The 27060-nt window shown below is 40.7% G+C and overlaps 1 protein-coding gene across 5 annotated transcripts in view; it reads left to right on the forward strand.

Annotated features, from left to right (window-relative positions):
* Positions 1–27060, forward strand: part of LOC133552547 (Kv channel-interacting protein 1) — a 110297-nt gene that overhangs the window by 53124 nt on the left and 30113 nt on the right. The window lies entirely within an intron of this gene.

The following is a 27060-nucleotide window of genomic DNA, read 5'->3' on the forward strand; positions in this document are numbered from 1 at the left end:
TTAATGGAAGTCAGCCACAAAAAGCTGAAAATATGACAGAGTATCTAGGAGGGTGTCGCTTCCAGAAGGCCCACCGGCCTTGGATCGACACCCGGTTAAGAAACAGGAAAAAAGTCCCTCTATTTAATGGAAGTCAGCAACAAAAAGCTGAAAATATGACAGAGTATCTAGGAGGGTGTCGCTTCCAGAAGGCCCACCGGCCTTGGATCGACACCCGGTTAAGAAACAGGAAAAAAGTCCTAACCCTAACCCTAACCAGGCTTCACGGTGGCAGAGGGGTTAGTGCGTCTGCCTCACAATACGAAGGTCCTGCAGTCCTGGGTTCAAATCCAGGCTCTGGATCTTTCTGTGTGGAGTTTGCATGTTCTCCCCGTGAATGCGTGGGTTCCCTCCGGGTACTCCGGCTTCCTCCCACTTCCAAAGACATGCACCTGGGGATAGGTTGATTGGCAACACTAAATTGGCCCTAGTGTGTAAATGTGAGTGTGAATGTTGTCTGTCTATCTGTGTTGGGCCTGTGATGAGGTGGCGACTTGTCCAGGGTGTACTCCGCCTTCCGCCCGATTGTAGCTGAGATAGGCGCCAGCGCCCCCCGCGACCCCGAAAGGGAAAAAGCGGTAGAAAATGGATGGATGGATGGATGGATGAATGCTGTTGGATGAAAACAGCGTGGATGTAATTTGATCGGATGTTTTACCGACAGCTCACACGCTGACAGACTTTCTAATAACTTTGAATAACTTTTTAATCTTTGGGTTTTGAGGAAAGTAGCAAGTCTTGTCAAGTCAAAAGGCTCAAGTCCAAGTGAAGTCACAAGTCATTGATGTTAAAGTCTAAGTCCAGTTGCTAGTCTCTTGCAAGTCAAGTCTGAAGTCATCAAATTCATGACTCGAGTCCAAGTCATGTGACTGGAGTCCACACCTCTGGTTAAAGCTAATATATTTTCCAAAAATAAAACATCTGGTTTAGTGTTCCTTAGGGGATGATATTTTCATACAGCATGATTATAAAACATTAGTACCTTTTTTAAAGTATGATTCATAATTTTCCATCCTTCTATAGATGGTAGTTGGAGTTGCAGACGACTTCATTCCTGCTAAGTAGCAGTTTTCAGTCATGTCACAGAAGATGCAGGATTTGCTTTAAGAGGAAAGCTGTAGTGCTGTATTCTGAGCATCATGTCATATTTCATTTGAATTTTTAAAAAACGTTTTAATGGTCCTCAGTAGTCACGTACAAATGTGTGTGAATTATGCAAAATTATTTCAATTTGGTCCCCATGAAGCATATTAAGTCTTTTTCCCCCAGGGTCCCCAGTAAGTCTGATCAGCACAAAATTTCATCAATCCAGAGATTTAAAGACGTGTATGAGCTAACTCTGCAGTGGACATTTTACACCATTTAGTTTATGACTTCACAACCTGTAGAAAGGCTGGTCCCCACAAGTCATGTGTGTGTGTGTGTGTGTGTGTGTGTGTGTGTGTGTGTGTTCTGGCAATGCTGCCTTAATGGGGACATCGCTCTGTTTACACAGTCACCTGTAGGGGACCTCTGACGGTATGGGGACAAAAAAACAGGTCCCCTAAAAGGGTGAACCTTTTTAAAGGACGTTAATCATTTAAAAAAGTTCAACCATTAATAGTACTGTATTCTGTATCCATCCTTACTTAAAACCAGAGGTGGGACCAAGTCATTGTTTGGCAAGTCATAAGTAAGTCTGAAGCCTTTGCCCTCAAGTCAAGTCCAGAGTCAAGACTGGAAAGTCCCAAGTCTTGCATTTAGAGTTTTCAGTCCTTTCAAGTCTTTTTAACCACAGACTAATATATTCACACAGATTGTGTATGTTTTTTTAAAACGCTGTATTTATTTATCAAACTAAGTGAATTTGAATTTGCAGGGAAAAAAACAGTGCTGACATTGCACTTCATAATAGCACTATCAACCAGTCTTTGTAAACATTTACCTCATTCCTTTACACATTTTAAAAAAACAAGTGTTATTTGCACCAAAGTGTTAACAATGTATTTCCATGGCACATTGCATTGGAATTAGTTCCACAGCAGTTTCTATCCTTTTCTTCTCTTATCTCATTGATCTCATCTCATACTGTATTTGTGTTTAAAAACATAACGAATACATGAACAAAACAACAAACAAATTTGTACTTTTTAGATGTCAGGGCCCTATGCAATATATACACATATTGTTAATATAGTGTACATTTTAACTGAACTTTATTTGACTATGTTTGTCTTTTTGTAGGTGGCTAAAATACGCGGCGCTGCTGACCGCCGTCTAACGTTACGTTACTGTGTGTGATACATTCACTAATTTAACATTATGTGTAGGTACCTCATGCAACCCTGCTTAAAAAAAAAAATCACTTAACGAAAAGTATGAATAAGGTAGTGAACCGCAGTGGACGCAACAGATAACTAGAATGTGTGTGTGTGTGCGCCTGCGCGCGTGCATGTGTATGAGTGTGTGCGTGTGTGTGTGTTTGTGTGGTGTTGGGACATGCTATGTGTGCTGTGTTATGTTGTGAGATGACATTCCTCCATGATGGATACTGCGTGCAGAAAATCGTTGCTGCTCTGACCTCAGTATCGTCATTTTCTACGTGACTTGTTTGGTGATATTTTTGTGTGTGTGTGTGTGTGTGTGTGTGTGTGTGTTTGTGTCTTCTTTATACCTTTTGTGATGTTTCCCCCCCTGCAGCCGTGATCATCTCCCACTCGTCTGGCACTTCTTCATCTTGCTGTCTTCTCACCCTCAGTTTTTCGTTCTTTGTGTTTTTCCACCTTTTGCTGCCACATTCCCACTCCGCAGTCTGCAGGCAGCGCCCTCATCTTCCCATTATGCCTCCATTCTTTCTCCCATCTTCCCCCCTTCCTCCATCACCCACGCTGCCATTAGCTGCTGTGAGTGCTAATTAAGTCCTCCCGTCATCCTATTGGAAACCGGTAGTTATGTGAGTCTGTTGTTTTCTCAAGGCCTCCATCCATTCCCTTTCTATGAATGTTGATATATTGCCATGGTGACATATTCCATTAGCTCTATGGTGGTATTGATTATTGCTGGAGGGTTGGTGTATGATGTAACATTCATTACACAAATGAACAATTGGAATCATAGACGGCCAGATTTTCATCACTGAAATAACTTAGTTTGGTGTTTGAACCTAACAATCTATTACACGAGACAAGAAGCAAGGAATCATGCAGAGACAGAGTTCAATTCAGCTCATGAAGAGAGACGTTTGGGGCTGCACACTCAGTCACAGTCTCCCACCACGCTCTAAGGTTAAAGTTAAGTTAAAGTACCAATGATTGTCACACACACACTAGGTGTGGTGAAATATGTCCTCTGCATTCAACCCATCCCCTTGATCAACCCCTGAGAAGTGAAAGGAGCAGTGAGCAGCAGCGGTGCCACGCCCAGGAATCATTTATGGTTATTTAACCCCCAATTCCAAGCCTTGATGCTGAGTGCCAAGCAGGGAGGTAATGGCTCCCATTTTTTGACCGGGTTTTTGAACTCACAACCTACCCATCTCAAGGCGGACACTCTAACCACTAGGCCACTGAGTAAGTAATGTAAGGGTACAGAGCGTGGTGGGACCCAGGATTACTCAGGACTTTTGTATCGTGAGGCAGACGCACTAACCCCTCTTCCACCGTGCTGTCCACTTATATATATATATATATATATATACACAGTACATATATACATATAAATGTATATGTGTATGTATCAGTGACGTGCGGTGAGTTTCATGGCTGGTAAGGCACTGACGTCATCACAGTCATATTTATAAACATGAACCCTAAAGAGTATCTTATTCACCATTTGATCGGCAGCAGTTAACGGGTTATGTTTAAAAGCTCATACCAGCATTCTTTACACATACAAACTGTAGCACACAAAAAAAAGCACATTTAATAAAAATACGTTATTATGGTCTCACCTTTACTTATAAATGAAGTCCATGCGCAGCTCCTTCTGATCAAAAGCCTCGATAACTTGTTTATAGAAGTCTTCCTTATCGTATATACGGATTATGTATATATGTACATATATACATACACATGTACTTTATATATATATATATATATATATATATATATATATATATATATATATTGAAATCTATCTAAAATAGATTTTAGATAGATTTGGGCGGGTGGCGGTTGAACCATTCGGAAATATTTAATATACATAATTGAGAGTTTGGCAACCTTTACCACTCAAAGAGCCATTTTGACCTGTGTCACAAAGTATAGAAGACAACAGGAGCCGCAGACATTCTCGCGAATATTTGCTGGCGGTCACCTAGTGAAGGAGAATTAGGGCGTGCTATGAAGCCATTGCCTTTAACACCTTCTACAACATGTACGAATCGATTGTTGGTCATGTGTACAGCTACCGTAATTACACGTTCAAGATTGAAAGGCATGCTGGGTGATACAGAGTACACTGATGGTTGTGATATAAACAACTTTAACATTCTTACTAATATGCGTCACACTGTGAACCCACACCAAACAACAATGACAAACACATTTCGGGAGAACATCCTTACAGTAACACAACATAAACGCAACACTACAAATACCCAGAATCCTTTGCGTCAATGACTCTTCCAGACTATATTATACACCCCCGCTAGCACCAAACCCATACAATTTGTAGGGGGCGTCAAAGACAAACACGTCAGTGCACGCCCTTATTCTTATTATCTGGATGAGCACCAGCAAATATCCGCGAGAATGTTTGCGGCTTCCATTTACTTAGTATCCGCTTTGAATCTGAACTCTCGCGGCTGTGTTGGAGCTACTATTGATTGAACTTTCACAGAATCATGTTAGACCCGCTCGACATCCATTGCTTTTGGTCCCCTAGAGGGGGGGGGGGGGGGGGGGGTTGCCCACTTCTGAGGTCCTCTCCAAGGTTTCTCATAGTCAACTGGCGTCCCACTGGATGTGAGTTTTCCTTGCCCTTTTGTGGGTTCTTCCGAGGATGTCGTAGTCGTAGTGATTTGTACAGTCCTTTGAGACATTTGTGATTTAGGGCTATATAAATAAACATTGATTGATTGATTGATTGACTTTACACTGTGACACGGGTCAAAATAACTCTTGGAGTGGTAAAGGTTGTCGACCCCTGATAGATGACAACGGGCGGGCGATTGCGGGTTTGACAAAATGTTGGTTCTGGTGGATGGGGGGTGGATGATGACTTTAATGATGCGGTTGCGGATGATATAATTGCCTATCCGCGCATCTCTAATATATATACATTAAAATATACGCCTTTTGCATGAAAACAGACCTGAGTCCACCTGTCATCGGCAGTGTTCCTTCTAATCCGGTGCGCCCTATGGTCTGGAAACAAATGGCACTTGAAAAGGAATTAAAGGCAACAAGAAGTCCAACAGCAATTCTTTTTAATGACTTCACAAGTCTTAACATTACGGACGGGGGCTTCCCCATGCAATCTCCCCCTCCATTACGGAGGGACGACGAGCTGCTTCTTCACCTCATGTCTGGCAACTCCTCAGCGTGGAGGTTGAACACACTCCACAGGTGCAACACTCCAGCGGTTGCCAGGTCCTTAACTCCTGTCTCTTATCTTCGCCGCTGCTGCTCCATGGAGCTTTCAAGGTTATTGTGTTCATAAATCCAGTTTATGATGGTCCACCAAACCGAAGGTTGGCCTTTGCGGTTTCTTCAACACTGATATGGAGGCCTGATAAATGAAGTTTTTACTCCGGAGAGCTTACCTTAAGACGTGTCTCAGTACATCCCCTTATCGGACTTGAAAGCCAACAAGTAGAACGAGGCCTGCTGGCGGACTCGTCAGGCTTTATCTCTCTGCCGGGTTGTAATGCTCACTCAGCCCTGTGTGTGTGTGTGTGTGTGTGTGTGTGCGCACAATCAATGTCAGTCCCTAACAAGGTCATGCGGAGCCACGCTGAGCCCAGCTGTACGGAGCTTTAGTGCTTGGCGCCACCACTTGATTGGCTCCTCATTAACTCTGCCCTTCATCGTTAACCACTCCCAAGTCAAAGACAGGGAAAGATTATGTTCTGCGCACATCTGGGGGGGGGAAAAAGTGAAATGTAATGGCGTGTCAAATACTCTCATATCTTTTTGGTATTCTTTTAAAATACAAAAAAGCCAAAAGCAGGGAAGTTGGCAGGTTGTGTAAATGGTAAATAAAAAGAGAGTCCGACTTATATTCAATTGAGTAGACTGAAAAGACAACATATTTCATGTTCACACTGAAAAAAATTCATTTTTTTTTTGCAAATCATCCATCCATCCATTTTCTACCGCCTATATCAGCTACAATCAGGCGGAAGGCAGGGTACACCCTGGACAAGTCGCCACCTTATCGCAGGCAAATAATCATTAACATAGAATTTAACGGCAGCAACACACTGCAAAGAAGTTGTCACAGGGGCATTTTTACCAGTGTGTTATCAATCAATGTTTATTTATATAGCCCCAAATCACAAATGTCTCAAAGGACTGCACAAATCATTACGACTACAACATCCAACATACATTTTAGAGCAGGGGTGCCCACACTTTTTCTGCAGGCGAGCTACTTTTCAATTGACCAACTCGAGGGGATCTACCTCATTTAAATATATCATTTATATTTATTTATTTATGAAAGAGACATTTTTGTAAACAAGTTAAATGTGTTTAATGATAATACAAGCATGTGTAACACATATAGATGTCTTTCTTTCACAAAGACAAGAATATAAGTTGGTGTATTACCTGATTCTGATGACTTGCATTGATTGGAATCAGACAGTAATGATGATAACGCCCACATTTTCAAATGGAGGAGAAAAAAAGTTGTCCTTTCTGTACAATACCACATGAAAGTGGTTGGTTTTTGGCATCTAATTCATCCAGCTTCCATACACTTTACAAGAAAAACATTGGCGGCAAATTCCGTAGCTTGCTTGATTGACATTCACGGCACCCGAGGGTCTTGTGAGATGACGCTGGCTGCTGCAAGATCATTATTATGAAAATATGACCGAGAGGAAGGCGAGAAACACTTTTTATTTCAACAGACTTTCGCGCCGTCCCTTCCGTCAAAACTCTAAAGGCTGACTGCACATTTCCTATCTTCACAATAAAATCCCTGCTTCATGCTGCCTGCGCTAACTAAATACAGAGTCTCGGAAAGCTGGCGTGCACAAGTGATGTGCACGCCAGCTTTCTGAGGGATCGCTTGTGCACGCCAGTTTTCCGAGACTCTGTATTTAGTTAGCGCAGGCAGCATGAAGCAGGGCTTTTATTGTGAAGATAGGAAATCTGCAGTCGGCCTTTAGAGTTTTGACGGAAGGTACGGCGCGAGAGTCTGTTGAAATAAAAAGTGTTTCTCGCCTTCCTCTCGGTCATATTTTCATAATAATGATCTTGCAGCAGCCAGCGTCATCTCACAAGACCCTCCGGTACCGTGAATGTCATTTAAGTGACGTCTTGGTGAAGATTGATGATCACTAATTTTTAGGTCTATTTTTTTTAAAAGCCTGGCTGGAGATCGACTGACACACCCCCCGCGGTCGACTGGTAGCTCGCGATCGACGTAATGGGCACCCCTGTTTTAGAGCATTTATCTGTCGGTAATATCGTCAGTTCGATATCATTGGACATCTCTGGGGGTCAGCCACATCTGCGGTCCTCTCCAAGGTTTCTCATTGTCATCCACATTGACATCCCACTGGGCTGTGAGTTTTTCCTTGCCCTTATGTGGGCTCTGAACCGAGGATGTCCTTGTGGCTCGTGCAGCCATTTGAGACACTTGTGACTTAGGGCTACGTAAATAAACATTGTTTGATTGATATACTTGTTTTCAATATCCCACAAAGACAAACCGGCGATATATGGAGTATATTCCACATAAGGTTTATTCAGGTGTACTGGAGAGGAGGCTACGGCGGATAGTCGAACCTCGGATTCAGGAGGAACAGTGTGGTTTTCGTCCTGGTCGTGGATATGTGGACCAGCTCTATACTCTCGGCAGGGTTCTTGAGGGTGCATGGGAGTTTGTCCAACCAGTCTACATGTGCTTTGTGGACTTGGAGAAGGCATTGGACCGTGTTCCTCGGGAAGTCCTGTTGTGTACCGGACTGTCTTATTGTGGCAGTCCGGTCCCTGTATGATCAGTGTCAGAGCTTGGTCCGCATTGCCGGCAGTAAGTCGGACACATTTCCAGTGAGGGTTGGACTCCGCCAAGGCTGTCCTTTTGTCACCCATTCTGTTCATAACTTTTATGGACAGAATTTCTAGGCGCAGTCAAGGCGTTGAGGGGTTCCGGTTTGGTAACCGCAGGATTAGGTCTCTGCTTTTTGCAGATGATGTGGTCCTGATGGCTTCATCTGACCGGGATCTTCAGCTCTCACTGGATCAGTTTGCAGCCGAGTGTGAAGCGACCGGGATGAGAATCAGAACCTCCAAGTCCGAGTCCATGGTTCTCGCCCGGAAAAGGGTGGAGTGCCATCTCCGGGTTGGGGAGGAGACCCTGCCCCAAGTGGAGGAGTTCAAGTACCTAGGAGTCTTGTTCACGAGTGAGGGAAGAGTGGATCGTGAGCTCAACAGGCGGATCGGTGCGGCGTCATCAGTAATGCGGACGTTGTATCGATCCGTTGTGGTGAAGAAGGAGCTGAGCCGGAAGGCACAGCTCTCAATTTACCGGTCGATCTACGTTCCCATCCTCATCTATGGTCATGAGCTTTGGGTCATGACCGAAAGGATAAGATCACGGGTACAAGCGGCCCAAATGAGTTTCCTCCGCCATGTGGCGGGGTTCTCCCTTAGAGATAGGGTGAGAAGCTCTGCCATCCGGGAGGAACTCAAAGTAAAGCCGCTGCTCCTCCACATGGAGAGGAGCCAGATGAGGTGGTTCGGGCATCTGGTCAGGATGCCACCCGAACGCCTCCCTAGGGAGGTGTTTAGGGCACATCCCACCGGTAGGAGGCCACGGGGAAGACCCAGGACACGTTGGGAAGACTGTGTCTCCCGGCTGGCCTGGGAACGCCTCGGGATCCCCCGGGAAGAGCTAGACGATGTGGCTGGGGAAAGGGAAGTCTGGGTTTCCCTGCTTAGGTTGTTGCCCCCGCGACCCGACCTCAGATAAGCGGAAGAAGATGGATGGATGGATGGATGGATATTCCACATATGGCCCAGCCCTACTGTACACAAGCTTATTCTTATATTCTTCATTGTTAAAAGCGGCCGTCTGAGGGCCACCATAACTGCGATGTGGCCCTCAATGAAAAGCAGTTTGACATCCCAGTCTTACACGCATTACTTCTGCATCTTATTGGGCAAAAGTGTGCCTACTATGTCCTTGGACTACTTGAGTACAGTATATACCGAGCTGCAGCCTTTGGATAAAAAAAAACTCAATATGATTCGCTGGGGAATCAGCGCTAATTGCCAGCCTGCAGCCATCATGACTCTCTGGTGGCTGTGTTTTTAAAAATGTCCATTCAGGATGTGATATTTAACTCACAAAGGGCAGATTGCAGCGATGATCAGGTCAAGATGGTCTGCTGTGCTTCCTAGATGGTCGCATTAGACTGGCAGTGAAACACCTGCAGCTTCCTTAGTCAATTATCCTCCTCCATCAGTGAAAACTTTAAAAAAATAAACTGCAAAGCGGGACCTTTTCATTGTAAAGCTGAAGCATATTCTTTTAATGAGGCGCTTCTACTATCCTCCGCCATTGCAGTGACAGCCAGCCTTGTTTGTGCTGTCCTTTGCTCTTTTTCAACCACTGACTTCACCTAATTGGTCCAAAAATGATAATAATTATAATCAGACACCGTTAACCACGCTATACTGTTGGATAAGCTCAGAGCAATCGGATTGGATAAAACCTCATGGAGCTGGATGCAATCTTACTTGGAGGGAAGGAAACAGGTGGTAGAGGTGTCCCCTCCCCTCTCAGTAAGCTGTGGAGTCCCCCAAGGCAGTATACTAGGACCTTTACTGTTCCTAATATACCTAAATGACATGCCATCAGCATGCCACTGTGAATTGTTCCTGTTTGCAGATGACTCGGCCCTGCAAGGACAAGTCACAGGTGGAACAAATCCTCAGTGCTGAACTCCTTAATATTTGCACCTGGCTCGCTGACAACAAGCTATCCATATATTTAGGTAAAAGGGAATCCATCCTATTTGGGTCCCACATCCATCCATCCATCCATCTTCTTCCGCTTATCCGAGGTCGGGTCGCGGGGGCAACAACCTAAGCAGAGAAACCCAGACTTCCCTTTCCCCAGCCACTTCGTCTAGCTCTTCCCGGGGGATCCCGAGGCGTTCCCAGGCCAGCCGGGAGACATAGTCTTCCCAACGTGTCCTGGGTCTTCCCCGTGGCCTCCTACCGGTTGGACCTGCCCTAAACACCTCCCTAGGGAGGTGTTTAGGCCGAACCACCTCATCTGGCTCCTCTCCATGTGAAGGAGCAGCGGCTTTACTTTGAGTTCCTCCCGGATGGCAGAGCTTCTCCCCCTATCTCTGAGAGACCCAAACTCATTTCGGCCGCTTGTACCCGTGATCTTATCCTTTCGGTCATGACCCAAAGCTCATGACCATAGGTGAGGATGGGAATGTAGATGGACCGGTAAATTGAGAGCTTTGCCTTCTGGCTCAGCTCCTTCTTCACATCAACGGATCGGTACAACGTCCGCATTACTGAAGACGCCGCACCGATCCGCCTGTCGATCTCACCATCCACTCTTCCCTCAGTCGTGAACAAGACTCCTAGGTACTTGAACTCCTCCACTTGGGGCAGGGTCTCCTCCCCAACCCGGAGATGGCACTCCACCCTTTTCCGGGTGAGAACCATGGACTCGGACTTGGAGGTGCTGATTCTCATTCCGGTCGCTTCACACTCGGCTGCAAACCGATCCAGTGAGAGCTGAAGATCCCGGTCAGATGAAGCCATCAGGACCACATCATCTGCAAAAAGCAGAGACCTAATCCACATCCCACATCAACCTTCTTAAAGTCCTAGACTTCACTATAAAAGTGGGTGACATTGTTATCACCAGGAAGGACGAGATCACCTACCTAGCTTCCATTCTAGAGGCTAATCTTTCCTGTGATAAAATGGCAACCAAGGTGATCAAAAAGGTCAACCAAAGAACGAGATTCCTCTACAGAATCTCCTCTCTGGTCAACAAAAGCACCTTGAAGATTCTAGCGGGAACTCTCATTCAACCCTTTTTAAATTACGCTTGCACCTCCTGGTACTCCAGCACCTCAAAAAGAACCCCTCAAATCTAGACTCCAAACATCCCAGAACAAGCTAGTCCGGTTACTTTCAGACCTCCACCCCAGATCACACCTCAATCCAACCCACTTCTCCAAAGTGGGCTGGCTCAGGGTGGAGGACAGAGTCAAAGAAAGCGATTAGAATTGTAACTTATGCGAATTATCATGACCATACCAAAGCTCTGTTCATTAAATTAAAAACATTAAAACTGCACGATCTTGTTGACCTCAATACTACTATTGTGGCTTTCAAAGCTCATAACCACATGCTGCCTGGGTGTTTACAAGTGAGATTTTAAACCCAGAGAGAATCCCTATTGTCACGTGGGGGTCGCATTTTAATGCGGGATCGTTCCTCCAACGCAAACATAGACACTCCGGACAACAACTAAAAGGTAAGAATGATTTAATAACAAAACACTGGTACAAAAACAGACGAAAAGAAACGCGTGGCGAAAGCACAGAAGCTAATGCTAACACTAGCACAGGATCAGGTAACAAGAAATCTAGAATTACCAACGAAACAGTTGCATACCGCAAACTAGGGACCAAGACCGACTGACGGGACAAGGCAGGCTTAAATAAGGAAGTAATTAACAAAAACAGGTGTGCGTCTGGAACCCTCAGTAGGTGAAATTAATATGTTGCCATGGTGACCAAACTGACTCACAAAAAGGTACACAAACAACAAAGGGAGTCCAAACTAACAGAAAATAACTAAACTAAACATGATCCAGACTACGGATCATGACACCTATGACCTCAGAGGTTCAGCATTCTTTCAGAAAGCAAAAATAAGAACAAGCTTAAAAAGTAGATGTGTTTCTGTTAGAGGAGTTCAACTGTGGAACAGCTTGGATGATTCCTTAAAATGTTCCAGTTCCATTCACACATTTAAAAAACACTTTGAGACCAATGTCTTGAAAAAATATATCACTCTTGAATTAACATTGTAGTTAATACTATGATTAATGTTAATTAAAAATCAAACATGAGATATAAATAATAATAGAAGGTCTATATGTACACAGTGATATTTCACATGCCTGTACTGTGTATAAAATTGAACTACGTTCATGTTGTTTATAATGTGTATTTATAATAAGTTGTGCAAAGGACATTTTATAACTTTCGGAAGTTTATTTTGTACTTAAAATTGTCTATAGGGTTAGGCGCAATAAGTGTTTAACTTCAGCCTAAACCCTTTCGGTCTGTAACATTTTTTATTTTCAATCTATGAATGTACAACTGTTTGTTTGCTTTGTTGACCATTGACCGAAGAACAATAAACTTGAAACAACTTGCACTGAGCCTGGTCTATAAAATCCGCTACACCTCCCTGATACCCAAGTACATGCCAAACTACTTCCTTAACCCCAGATTGTAAATAATGTCAATAATTCAATGTATATACTATGATGATTAACTTGTGTGATGACTGTATTATGTTGATAGTATATATTTGTACCATGAATTGATTAGCATGGACCCCGACTTAAACAAGTTGAAAAACTTATTGGGGTGTTACCATTTAGTGGTCAATTGTACGGAATATGTACTGTACTGTGCAATCTACTAATAATAGTTTCAATCAATCAATCTGCAAATATTGTGCCGTTGCTTAGTGTCTGTGCTGTGTAAAACTCGGGAAGGGTCACCACGTAATAATCCTCCATGTCAGCAGGTGGCAGCAGGTAGCTAATCGCTTTGTAAAAGTCGGAATGCGTCGGGTGAGACGGGGATGCTTTGTCGTGATCCCAATATGCAGACCGACAGCGGGAGACAGTGTGCAGGTAAAAAGGTATCAATCAATCAATCAATGTTTACTTATATAGCCCTAAATCACGGGTGTCTCAAAGGGCTGCACAAGCCACAAAGACATCCTCGACTCATATCCCACTTCGGGGCAAGGAATAACTCGACACTATGGGACAATGAGAAACCTTGGAGAGGACCACAAATGTAGGGACCCCCCCTATCCCCCTAGCCTCCTAGGGCGACAGATGCAATGGAAGTTGAGTAGATCTAGCATAATAATGTGAGAGTCCAGTCCATAGTGGTCGGGGGTGTGGTTGGAGCAGGGGCGTGGTTGGGGGCGTGGTTAAAAGGGCAGGAGTATATCTAAAGCTAGAATACACCAAGTCAAGTATTTCATATATATATACATATATATAACAAATACTTTACTTTCAGTGAACTCTCGCTATATATATATATATATATATATATATATATATATATATATATATATATATATATATATATATATATATATATATATATATATATATATATATATATATATATATATATATATATATATATATATATCTCCATCCATCCATCCATTTCCTACCACTTATTCCCTTTGGGGTCGCGCTGTAGCCTATCGCAGCTACAATCGGGCGGAAGGCGGAGTACACCCTGGACAGGTCGCCACCTCATCGCAGCAGTTAACACCACCAAAACTTTAAATGTTCCCTTTGGGAATATAGACCCAGATCAGGGTTCTAATAGAGTTTTTAGTCATGATTGTGCCGCCGTTTGTGGTATAGCTCGGTTAATAGAGCACTTGAGGGTTCCAGGTTCGATCCCGGCTTCCGCCATCCTAGTCACTGCCCGTCATGTCCTTGGGCAAGACAATTTACCCACCTGCTCCCGGTGCCACCCACACTGCTTAAAATGTAACTTAAGTATTGGGTTTCACTATGTAAAGCGCTTTGAGTCACTAGAGAAAAGAGCTATATAAATGTAATTCACTTCACTGCTTTCCAGCAAGTGTCCTCTTGCTCCCGGTAACAGGTCATTAGATAACTCGGCCCAGCTGGGCCATCCACACACCTGTCGCTGATTTCGAAGCCGGTTCTGGCACACCCCGTTTTGCTGCAGGCTCGCAGGCCACACCCCCTCCACAGACCTGCTCCTGAGGGCGTTTCAGTATTATAACTTCACCTAGGTTTCTCATAGTCATCATTGTCATTGGGTGAGTTTTCCTTGCCCTTATGTGGGTTATTCCGAGGATGTCGTAGTGGTTTGCACAGTCCTTTGAGACATTTGTGATTTAGGGCTATATAAATAAACATTGATTGATTAATCTTTACTTTTTAAAGCCAAAGTGGGTCCGTTCTGTTGTGTTTTGTCATTTCCCCGCCTTCTCTTTAATGGTGTCTGTTTTCTTCAGTTAATTATTCCCCAGCGAGGCACACCTGCAACAAATCTCTACCTAGGAGTATTTAAGCTCGTCACCGACAGCTTGGTCCTGCCGGTTATTGTCTCCTGCACTTCCCACGTGCATGCGCCTGCTTCACTTGTTGTCTCTCCTTAGTCCTGTAATCCCTCACCTCTTTGTGTTTACGTCCAAGCCTCCCTGAGGTAAAGAGGATTCAGTGTTGGACTTTTTGCTGCGCTCAGTGCACCCTGGCCTTTTCCCCCCTGCCAACCACTGAGGAACCGGTTTTTGTTTGTTTATTCATGGTGTGCACTTCTGCCCCATCGCCTTTTGTTACACTTTTTGGACTTATTAAATCTTTCCCTTTTTGTAATTCTACTTCTGCATCCGGGGTCACCTCCCTGATCAGGTCCTAACATGTTCTCCCTTTTCTGTCTACACTCTGTGTCTGCTTCTAAGTACTCTGTGTGTGTGCGCTGCTGAACATGCCCCTTTGCTTGTAAAACCAGCAATGTCATGACGTGGAACTGGTACTTTTCAAACAGCATAGTGCCGTTTTTAATTCATTAGTACCGCGATACTACACCAGTACCGGTATACTGGACAACCCTACATGGAAGAAAGTTGTCTTGATGGAAAAGTTGTGCGTGAGTGGATTTCTGCAGAAGGGAAGCGACAGGCGGTCCTTTCTATGCAGAGAGTCAAGACGCTGCTTTAATCCCTCCAACAGGCGCCTGCAAAAAAAAAAAAAATATGAGTTGAGAATTTCGGTCACAGTGTAAACTCCACAGCTTATATTAGCTTTTGCAGCAAATGTCGGAGCGGCTTTAGCTGCGGTTCATTCTGGAACACCAATTCCAGCCAGTCTCGCCTGCCATTTGGTGGAAGTTTGCTTTCATTTCCTGCAAGCTGCTGCAGGTAACACACTTGGCATACCAAATATTCATCACACTCCGAAATGATTCGCCATTTTTTTTTTATCAGCCATTTGCTCGTCAGTATCCATGAATGAGTTAGTGATTGCACCAAGACTCCTGATGTGGAGACTTCAAGCATTAATCACTTGTGTTTATGAGTGTGTGTGTTTATGTGTGTGTCGCTATCCTCAAATGATAGCCCATTTAGTCCCGCATTGTTAGTCAACAAAACACTGGGCCGAGTGACACGATGTCTTCCCGTGTTTAATAACAATACAACCATATAAAAATGATTCATGTTTGGCTTCCAGGGAATACGTGCTGCCAGACGACCGCAACTTTTGATAGATTATTCGCAGCGTCACAATTTAGATGAGAAATGACCGATGTTAAGTGGTGATGAATGCAAATGAAGGCGTTTCATGGCACGAGCAAACAGACTCGGGAAGGAAGGGAACACATGAACACATGTTTGGGAAACAGATTTAACATCATGTTCATGTTAAGAGAGAACCTTTGTACTAGCTAGGGTTCTACAGTGTACCGGTACTAGTCTAGTATCACGGTACTAAGGAATCAAATACGGTACTACACTCTGTTTGAAAAGTACCGTTTTCCGGGGCATTGCTGGTTTTACGAGCGGAGGAGCATGTTCAGCAGCGCACACACACAGAGTACTTACCAGCAGACACAGTGTGTAGACAGAAAAGGGAGAATGGACGCATTTTGTCTTAAGTTAAGATTAAGGTGAAGTTTTATCTCTGAAACACCTTCAGGAAGAGCTGCTTTAAGACATGACTAACTAGCTAGTTAGTGGCTAACATCCAATGGCAGTGGTTCAGCTACTTCTAAATCATTAATCCACTGGTAGTAGTAGTAGTAGTAGTAGCAGCAATAATAGTAGTAGTAGTAGTAGTAGTGGAAGTGTTAGTAGTATTAATAATAGTAGTAGTAGTAGTACTAGTATTAGTAGTAGTAGAAGCAGTAGTAATAGTAGTAGTAGTAGTAGTAGTAGTAACAGTAGTAGTGGAAGTGTTAGTAGTATTACTAATAGTAGTAGTAGCAGTAGTAGCGGAAGTGTTAGTAGTATTAATAGTAGTGGTAGTAGTAGTACTAACAATAGTAGTAGTAGTGGTAGTAGTAGTAGCGGTAGTTGTAGTAGTAGTAGTAGTAGTAGTAGCAGTAGTAGTGGAAGTGTTAGTAGTATTAATAATAGTATTAGTACTAGTAGTAGTAGTACTAGCAGTAGTAATAGTAGTAATAGCAATAGTAGTAGCAGTAGTAGTGGAAGTGTTAGTAGTATTAATAATAGTAGTAGTAGTAGTACTAGTATTAGTAGTAGTAGAAGCAGTAGTAATAGTAGCAATATTAGTAGTAATAGTAGTAGTAGTAGTAACAGTAGTAGTGGAAGTGTTAGTAGTATTACTAATAGTAGTGGTAGTAGTAGTACTAACAATAGTAGTAGTAGTGGTAGTAGTAGTAGCGGTAGTTGTTGTAGTAGTAGTAGTAGTAGTAGCAGTAGTAGTGGAAGTGTTAGTAGTATTAATAATAGTATTAGTAGTAGTAGTACTAGCAGTAGTAATAGTAGTAATAGCAATAGTAGTAGCAGTAGTAGTGGAAGTGTTAGTAGTATTAATAATAGTAGTAGTAGTAGTAGTAGTAGTAGTAGCAGTAGTGGTTGAAGTGTTTGTAGTATCAAAAGTAGTAGTAATAGTACTAACAATTGTAGTAGTAGCGGTAGTAGTAGTAGTGGTAGTACTAGTAGTAGAAATAGTAGTAGTAGTCCCAGTAGTAGCAGTTGTAGTAGTAGTAATAGTAGAAGCAGCAGTAGTAGTAATAGTCACAATAGTAGTAGTAGTAGTAGTAGCAGTAGTAGTAGTAGAAATAGTAAAAAAGTATGTAGTAGTAGTAGTAGCAGTGGTAGTAGTAGTAATAGTATTAGTAGTAACAGTAGTAGTAATAACAATAGTAGTACTAGCAAAGGTAGTACTAGTAGTGGTTGTAGTAGTAGCAGCAGCAGTAGTAGTAGTGGTAGTAGTAGTCATAGTAGTAGTAGTGGAAGTAGTAATAGTAGCAATGGTAATAGTAGTAGTAGCAATAGTAGTGGTTGTGGTAGTAGTAGTAGCAGTAGGAATAGTAGTAGTAGTAGTATTATCAGTAGTAGTAGTAGTAGTAATTGCAGTAGTAGTAGTAACAGTAGTGGTAGAAGTAGTAGTGGTATTTGTAGTAGGAGTAGTAGCAGTAGTAGTATTAGCAGTAGTAGTATTAGTGGTATTACTAGAAGTGGTGGTAGTAGTAGTAATTGTAGTAGCAGTAGTAGTAGTAACAGTGGGGATAGTAGTAGTATTAGTAGTGGTATTTGTAGTAGCAGTAGTAGTAATAGTAGCAGTGGTAGTAGTAACAGTAGTGATAGTAGTAGTAGAAGCAGTATTAGTAGAAGTAGTAGTAGCCGCAGTAGTAGTAGTAGCAGCAGCAGTACTAATAGTAGTAGTAGCAGTAGTAGTAGTAACAGTGGTGATAGTAGTAGTATTAGTAGTGGTAGAAGTAGTAGTGGTATTTGTAGTAGCAGTAGTAGTAATAGTAGCAGTGGTAGTAGTAACAGTAGTGATAGTAGTAGTAGAAGCAGTATTAGTAGAAGTAGTAGTAGCAGCAGTAGTAGTAGCAGCAGCAGTACTAATAGTAGTAGTAGCAGTAGTTGTAGTGGTAGTAGCAGTAGTAGTAGTAGCAGCAATACTAAAAGTAGTAGTAGTAGTTGTTGTTGTAGTAGCAGTAGTAGCAGTAGTAGTAGTAGTGGTAGAAGTAGTAGTGGTATTTGTAGTAGTAGTAGTAGTAATAGTAGTAGTAGTAACAGTTGTGATAGTAGTAGTAGAAGCAGTATTACTAGAAGTAGTAGTAGCAGCATCAGTACTAATAGTAGTAGTAGTAGTAGTGGTATTAGCAGTAGTAGTAGTAGCAGCAGTACTAATAGTAATAGTAGTAGTAGCAGCAGCAGCAGTACTAATAGTAGTAGTAGCAGTAGTTGTAGTGGTATTAGCAGTAGTAGTAGTAGCAGCAGTACTAATAGTAATAGTAGTAGTTGTAGTAGTAGTAGTACCAGTAGTAGTAGTAGCACTAGTTGTAGTGGTAGTAGCAGTAGTAGTAGTAGCAGCAGTACTAATAGTAGTAGTAGTAGTTGTTGTAGTAGTACCAGTAGTAGCAGTAGTAGTAGTAGTGGTATTTGTAAAAGAAGTGGTAGTAGTAGTAATGGTAGTACTAGTAGTATTTGCAGTAGTAGCAGTAACAGTAGTGATAGTAGTAGTAGTAGTGGTATTTGTAGTAGCAGTAGTTGTAGTAGTAATAATAGTAGCAGAAGTAGTAGTAACAGTAGTGATACCAATAGTAGTAGTAGTATTAGTAGTAGTAGTAGTAGTAACAGTAGTGATAGTAGTAGTAGTCGTAGTAGTGGTATTTGTCGTAGCAGTAGTAATAGTAGCAGTAGTAGTAGTAGTAGTAGTAGCAGCAGCAGTACTAATAGTAGTAGTAGTTTTATTAGCAGTAGTAGTAGCAGCAGTACTAATAGTAGTAGTAGTAGTAGTAATAGTAGCGATAGTAGTAGTAGTGGTATTTGTAGTAGCAGTAGTTGTAGTAGTAATAATAGTAGCAGAAGTAGTAGTAACAGTAGTGATACCAATAGTAGTAGTAGTAGTAGTATTAGTAATAGTAGTAGTAGTAACAGTAGTGATAGTAGTAGTAGTCGTAGTAGTGGTATTTGTCGTAGCAGTAGTAATAGTAGCAGTAGTAGTAGTAGTAGTAGTAGCAGCAGCAGTACTAATAGTAGTAGTAGTTTTATTAGCAGTAGTAGTAGCAGCAGTACTAATAGTAGTAGTAGTAGTAGTAATAGTAGCAGTAGTTGTAGTAGCAGTAGTAGTGGTAGTAGTAGCAGCAGTACTACTAGTAATAGTAGTAGTGGTAGTAGTAGTAGCAGCAGCAGTACTAATAGTAGTAGTAGTATCAGTAGTACCAGTAGTAGTATCAGTAGTACTAGTAGTAGTGGTAGTATCAGTAGTAGTAGTAGTAGTAGTAGAAGCATTAGTAGTAATAGTAGTTGTAGTAGCAGTAGTAGTAGTGGTAGTATCAGTAGTAGTAGTAGTAGTAGAAGCATTAGTAGTAATAGTAGTTGTAGTAGCAGTAGTAGTAGCGGCAGTACTAATAGTAGTAGTAGTAATAGCAGTAGTAGTGGTAGTTGTAGCGGCAGTACTAATAGTAGTAGTAGTAATAGCAGTAGTAGTGGTAGTAGTAGCAGCAGTACTACTAGTAATAGTAGTAGTAGTAGCGGTAGTAGTAGTAGTATCAGTAGTAATATTAGTATCAGTAGTACTAGTAGTAGTCGTATTAGTAGTAGTAGTAATAGTATCAGTAGTAGTAGAAGCAGTAGTATACAGGTTGGAGCAAGTCTTTAATTTGTCATACACAAATTTGGTTTGCTTTCCAGCAATATTTACCCAAGTCTTTTCAGTCCGGTGTGTCTTAGCTCTTGGCTCCAACTCCAACTCCAACCACAAGTCTCGTCCGGCTGCTGCTATTAAGGGCGACAGGTGATTAAATAATCAACTCCAGCTGGGCAATCTACTCACCTGCTGCTGGCTTTGAGGCCGGGCCATACACACCCCATTCCTGCAGGAGGCGCGCTGACCACGCCCCCTCCACAGTTATAGTTCCAATCACTCTTTATTACTGTTACACTTGCATCGTCTAAAATAATTTTCAAAAAGATTCCAATATTTTGACACAAATAAAATTTTATTGCCAAAACTTCATACAAAAAAACATGTTTTTTTCATTGTTTTACTTGTCATCTATTTGCTCACAACTTAAACATTTTAAATGAAGTCCATTCAGGATGTATTTTAAAGGGAAATTTGCCAGCAAGCAAAAAAGTCGGAGTCTGCATTTGGGTTGTCTCGATACCAATGTTTTGGTACCGGTACCAAAATGTATTTCGATCCTTTTTGGTACTTTTCTAATTAAAGGGGACCCCAAAAAATTTCATTATTGCATTCATTTTAACAACAAATCTTCGGGTGTATTAAACAAATGTTTATTATTGTAATTTAGTCCTTAAATAAAATGTTGAACATACTTGACAATGTGTCTTTTAGTAGTAAGTAAACAAACAAAGACTCCTAATTAGTCTGCTGACATATGCAGTAACATATTGTCTCATTTATACATCTATTATTTTGTCAACATTATAAGGGACAAACTGTAAAAAAATAATTATTAATCTACTTGTTCATTTACTGTTAATATCTGCCTATTTTCTGTTTCAACATGTTCTATCTACACTTCTGTTCAAATGTAATAATTAGGGGGAAAAAAAGCCTTCACTTTGCCTCGTCGAGAAACGTGGCTTCCCTCAGAGACACTGGCGGTCACCACACACGTGGCCACACCCCTCCGACTTTCACTAAAACACTAGTAACACAATAAGCAGATAAGGGATTTTCCAGAATGATCCTAGTAATTTTTTCTGAATTGCTCTGCCGACTAGTTTTTTTTTCTCCTAGTCCTTCACTCTCACTTTCCTCATCCACAGATCTTTCATCCTCGCTCAAATTAATGGGGAAATTGTCGCTTTCTCGGTCCGAATCGCTCTCGCTGCTGGTGGCCATGATTGTAAACAATGTTCAGATGTGAGGAGCTCCACAACCCGCGACGTCACGCGCACATCGTCTGCTACTTCCGCTACAGGCAGGGCTTTTTTATTAGCGACCAAAAGTTGCAAACTTTATCGTCGATGTTCTCTACTAAATCCTTTCAGCAAAAATATGGCAATATGGCCAAATGATGAAGTTTGACACATAGAATGGACCTTCTATCCCCGTTTAAATAAGAACACCTCATTTCAGTAGGCCTTAAGCACTATTTTTGACAACCCCAGTTGAAGTACTAAGGACCCCACAGACGCAGGCGTCCCAATAAAAGAGCAGTTTGACCAGCTCCCAACTATTGCAAACGGCAGATTGCTAAACAGCCGTGGCAGGCGAGCATATCTGATAGCAGAATAGCTCAACCTTCTATTTCCATCTCATTCGCCCGATCCCCCCGATGTACAATCTGCCCATCTATCACCCCCCCATACAGCCCATTAGCCACAAAATTGCTTCACGCGCGTATTTTTACTTCCCGTCTTTGACACACAAGCGACATCACTGTTTTGTCGTCTTGTGTCGCGACAATCCTGGCACCAGAGTGTGTTGCAGACTGGTGAAAAACAACAACAACAACGAAACAGATGTCTACTGGCGCCAATGCGGAACGCATTTAAGCGTCCTAATTAAGTGGTATTTATGCGCCTGAGCATGGTTTGAATGCCTGTCAAATGCTGCCCCTGGTACAACATTAGGCTGGAGACAACGTTAGAAAGGAAGTCGAGCCTCCATTGATGCAGAAAAGGGCTTCAGTGTAAAGAGATGGTGATGCAACAGGGCCCCCTGCTGGCTGCTCTCGAACACTGCAAGCCTGGCAGGAATTGGACTTTTATGAATACCAATGACAGGCAGCACGGTGGTGAGGGGTTAGTGCATGTGTCTCACAATACGAAGGTCCTGAGTAGTCCTGGCGTCAATCGTCCTGGCTTCAATCGTCTTTCTGTGTGGAGTTTGCATGTTCTCCCTGTGACTGCGTGGGTTCTACTCCGGCTTTCAACAGACTCTCGCGCCGTACCTTCCGTCAAAACTCTAAAGGCCGACTGCACATTTCCTATCTTCACAATAAAAGCCCTGCTTCATGCTGCCTGCACTAACAAAATAAGAGTCTCGGAAAACTGGCGTGCACAAGTGATCCCTCAGAAAGCTGGCGTGCACATCACTTGTGCACGCCAGCTTTCCGACACTCTTATTTAGTTAGCGCAGGCAGCATGAAGCAGGGCTTTTAGTGTGAAGATAGGAAATGTGCAGTCGGCCTTTAGAGTTTTGACGGAAGGGACGGCGCGAAAGTCTGTTGAAATAAAAAGTGTTTCTCGCCTTCCTCTCTGTCATTTTTTCATAATAATGAACTGGCAGCAGCCAGCGTCATCTCACAAGACCCTCGGGTGCCGTGAATGTCAATCAAGCAAGCTACGGAATTTGCCGCCAATGTTTTTCTTGTAAAGTGTATGGAAGCTGGATGAATTAGATGCCAAAAACCAACCACTTCCATGTGGTATTGTACAGAAAGGACAACTTTTTTTCTCCTCCATTTGAAAATGTGGGCGTTATCATCATTACTGTCTGATTCCAATCAATGCAAGTCATCAGAATCAGGTAATACACCAACTTATATTCTTGTCTTCGTGAAAGAAAGACATCTATATGTGTTACACATGCTTGTATTATCATTAAACACATTTAACTTGTTTACAAAAATGTCTCTTTCATAAATAATTAAATATAAATGAGGTAGATCCCCTCGAGTTGGTCAATTGAAAAGTAGCTCGCCTGCAGAAAAAGTGTGGGCACCCCTGCTCTAACCTCCAGGCCACTGAGTAGGTCAACAATGACACGACGTGACGTCGGTGGAAGTGTGGCGGGTGGTGGGCCGGTACTTTTTAGAGCTGGTATACGACTGAATATGATTTATTAGTACCGCGGTACTATACTGACACCAGTATACTGTACAACCCTGCCCTCTAGTGGGCTTTAACGGTCACAGCAGCCTACACAGTAGTAGAGATCAGAGGGTCATGGTGTCTAATAGCTGTAATTACTGCTTTGGGGAAGACAAGAGTGACTTTGTGGTAAATGAAGTGTCCCTGCGTCATAATGGAGACCATTCATCAAGCACACACCTGCCCTGAGAGTTTGTTATTGTTACAGTTTGTTCAGGTCAGACCCTGCGGTTCCAGCCGTGTTCCAAAGAGCGAAGGACGCGGGACTAGGGTGGGGAGGGGAGGAGTTGGGACACGCTCACCGGGATAGAACCAAGGTCAGAGCAGGAAATGCCCTGCAGACTGCAGGGCTAGAAAGACCGGGGATGGAGCCGGGGCTACAAAGTAGTCAGACAGTGGTGAGAAGTAGCGGAGGTGGCAGTTTGCAAGTAAGGATTGCGGATTAGTGAAGAGTGTAGACGGAGAAGAAGGAGAGTGATGGATGTGGAGAAGAAGGAGCATGGTGAACACAGCTTACAAGCCATAGCCGTCCTGCTGCTCTGCTGTGGGATGCTCAAGATGTTGCACCTGCTGGGAGTCATCTCTGTAGAGGGTGAGTGGCCGCAGACCACCCCAGTACTCCAACTTGTCTCTTTGGACTGTTTTCTATACCTATGTCATGATCTTGCTGTTACGCTGCCTCACTGTTTTTTTTTTTAGAATAGAATAGAAAGTACTTTATTGATCCCTGGGGGGAAATCCAGCAACACACTTCGCTTACAATAGACAATAAACACTTGGGTATTTTTACATGTGAATAATATAAATACAGGCTATTATACGGCATTATTCACATGTGAATAATATAAGTACAGACTATTGTACAGCATTATTTGCATGTGAATACTATAAATACAGTCTATTATACGGCATTATTCACATGTGAATAATATAAATACAGTCTATTACACAGCATTATTCACATGTGAATACTATAAATACAGTCTATTATACAGCATTATTCACACGTGAATACTATAAATACAGTCTATTATACGGCATTATTCACATGTGAATAATATAAATAAGGTATATTATACAGCATTACTCACATGTGAATAATATAAATACAGTCTATTATACAGCATTATTCACATGTGAATAATATAAATACAGTCTATTATACGGCATTATTCACATGTGAATAATATAAATACAGTCTATTATACGGCATTATTCACGTGTGAATAATATAAATACAGTATATTATACAGCACTATTCACATGTGAATAACATAAATACAGTTTACTATACAGCATTATTCACATGTGAATAATATAAATACAGTCTATTATACAGCATTATTCACATGTGAATACTATAAATACAGTCTATTATACAGCATTATTCACGTGTGAATAATATAAATACAGTCTATTATACAGCATTATTCACATGTGAATACTATAAGTACAGTCTATTATACAGCATTATTTGCATGTGAATAATATAAATACAGTCTATTATACAGCATTATTCACGTGTGAATAATATAAATACAGTCTATTATACAGCATTATTCACATGTGAATAATATAAGTACAGACTATTATACAGCATTATTCACATGTGAATAATATAAATACAGTCTATTATACAACATTATTCACATGTCAATAATATAAATACAGTCCATTATACGGCATTATTCACATGTGAATACTATAAATACAGTCTATTATACAGCATTATTTGCATGTGAATAATATAAATACAGTCTATTATACAGCATTATTTGCATGTGAATAATATAAATACAGTCTATTATACAGCATTATTCACATGTGAATAATATAAATACAGTCTATTATACAGCATTATTCACATGTGAATAATATAAATACAGACTATTGTACAGCATTATTCACATGTGAGTAATATAAATACAGTCTATTATACAGCGTTATTCACATGTGAATAATATAAATACAGTCTATTTTACGGCATTATTCACATGTCAATAATATAAATACAGTCCATTATACGGCATTATTCACATGTGAATGATATAAATACAGTCTATTGTAGAGCATTATTCACACGTGAATAATATAAATACAGTCTATTATAAGGCATTATTCACATGTGAATAATATAAATACAGTCTATTATACAGCATTATTCACATGTGAATGATATAAATACAGTCTATTATACAGCATTATTCACATGTGAATAATATAAATACAGTCTATTATACGGCATTATTCACATGTCAATAATATAATTACAGTCCATTATACGGCATTATTCACATGTGAATACTATAAATACAGTCTATTATACAGCATTATTCACATGTGAATAATATAAATACAGTCTATTATAAGGCATTTTTCACATGTGAATAATATAAATACAGTCTATTATACAGCATTATTCACGTGTGAATAATATAAATACAGTCTATTATACAGCATTATTCACATGTGAATAATATAAATACAGTCTATTATAAGGCATTATTCACATGTGAATAATATAAATACAGTCTATTATACAGCATTATTCACGTGTGAATAATATAAATACAGTCTATTATACAGCATTATTCACATGTGAATAATATAAATACAGACTATTGTACAGCATTATTCACATGTGAGTAATATAAATACAGTCTATTATACAGCGTTATTCACATGTGAATAATATAAATACAGTCTATTTTACGGCATTATTCACATGTCAATAATATAAATACAGTCCATTATACGGCATTATTCACATGTGAATGATATAAATACAGTCTATTGTAGAGCATTATTCACACGTGAATAATATACATACAGTCTATTGTACAGCATTATTCACATGTGAATACTATAAATACAGTCTATTATACGGCCTTATTCACAAGTGAATAATATAAATACAGTCTATTATACAACATTATTCACATGTCAATAATATAAATACAGTCCATTATACGGCATCATTCACATGTGAATACTATAAATACAGTCTATTATACAGCATTATTTGCATGTGAATAATATAAATACAGTCTATTATACAGCATTATTTGCATGTGAATAATATAAATACAGTCTATTATACAGCATTATTCACATGTGAATAATATAAATACAGTCTATTATACAGCATTATTCACATGTGAATAATATAAATACAGACTATTGTACAGCATTATTCACATGTGAATAATATAAATACAGTCTATTATAAGGCATTATTCACATGTGAATAATATAAATACAGTCTATTATACAGCATTATTCACATGTCAATAATATAAATACAGTCCATTATACGGCATTATTCACATGTGAATGATATAAATACAGTCTATTGTAGAGCATTATTCACACGTGAATAATATAAATACAGTCTATTATAAGGCATTATTCACATGTGAATAATATAAATACAGTCTATTATACAGCATTATTCACATGTGAATGATATAAATACAGTCTATTATACAGCATTATTCACATGTGAATAATATAAATACAGTCTATTATAAGGCATTATTCACATGTGAATAATATAAATACAGTCTTATACAGCATTATTCACGTGTGAATAATATAAATACAGTCTAATATACAGCATTATTCACATGTGAATAATATAAATACAGACTATTGTACAGCATTATTCACATGTGAGTAATATAAATACAGTCTATTATACAGCGTTATTCACATGTGAATAATATAAATACAGTCTATTTTACGGCATTATTCACATGTCAATAATATAAATACAGTCCATTATACGGCATTATTCACATGTGAATGATATAAATACAGTCTATTGTAGAGCATTATTCACATGTGAGTAATACAAATATATTCACATGTGAATAATATAATTACAGTCCATTATACGGCATTATTCACATGTGAATGATATAAATACAGTCTATTGTAGAGCAGTATTCACACGTGAATAATATATATACAGTCTTTTATACAGCATTATTCACATGTGAGTAATACAAATATATTCACATGTGAATAATATAAT

Source organism: Nerophis ophidion, linkage group LG05 (assembly GCF_033978795.1).
Source record: "Nerophis ophidion isolate RoL-2023_Sa linkage group LG05, RoL_Noph_v1.0, whole genome shotgun sequence".
NCBI classification, from domain to species: domain Eukaryota; kingdom Metazoa; phylum Chordata; class Actinopteri; order Syngnathiformes; family Syngnathidae; genus Nerophis; species Nerophis ophidion.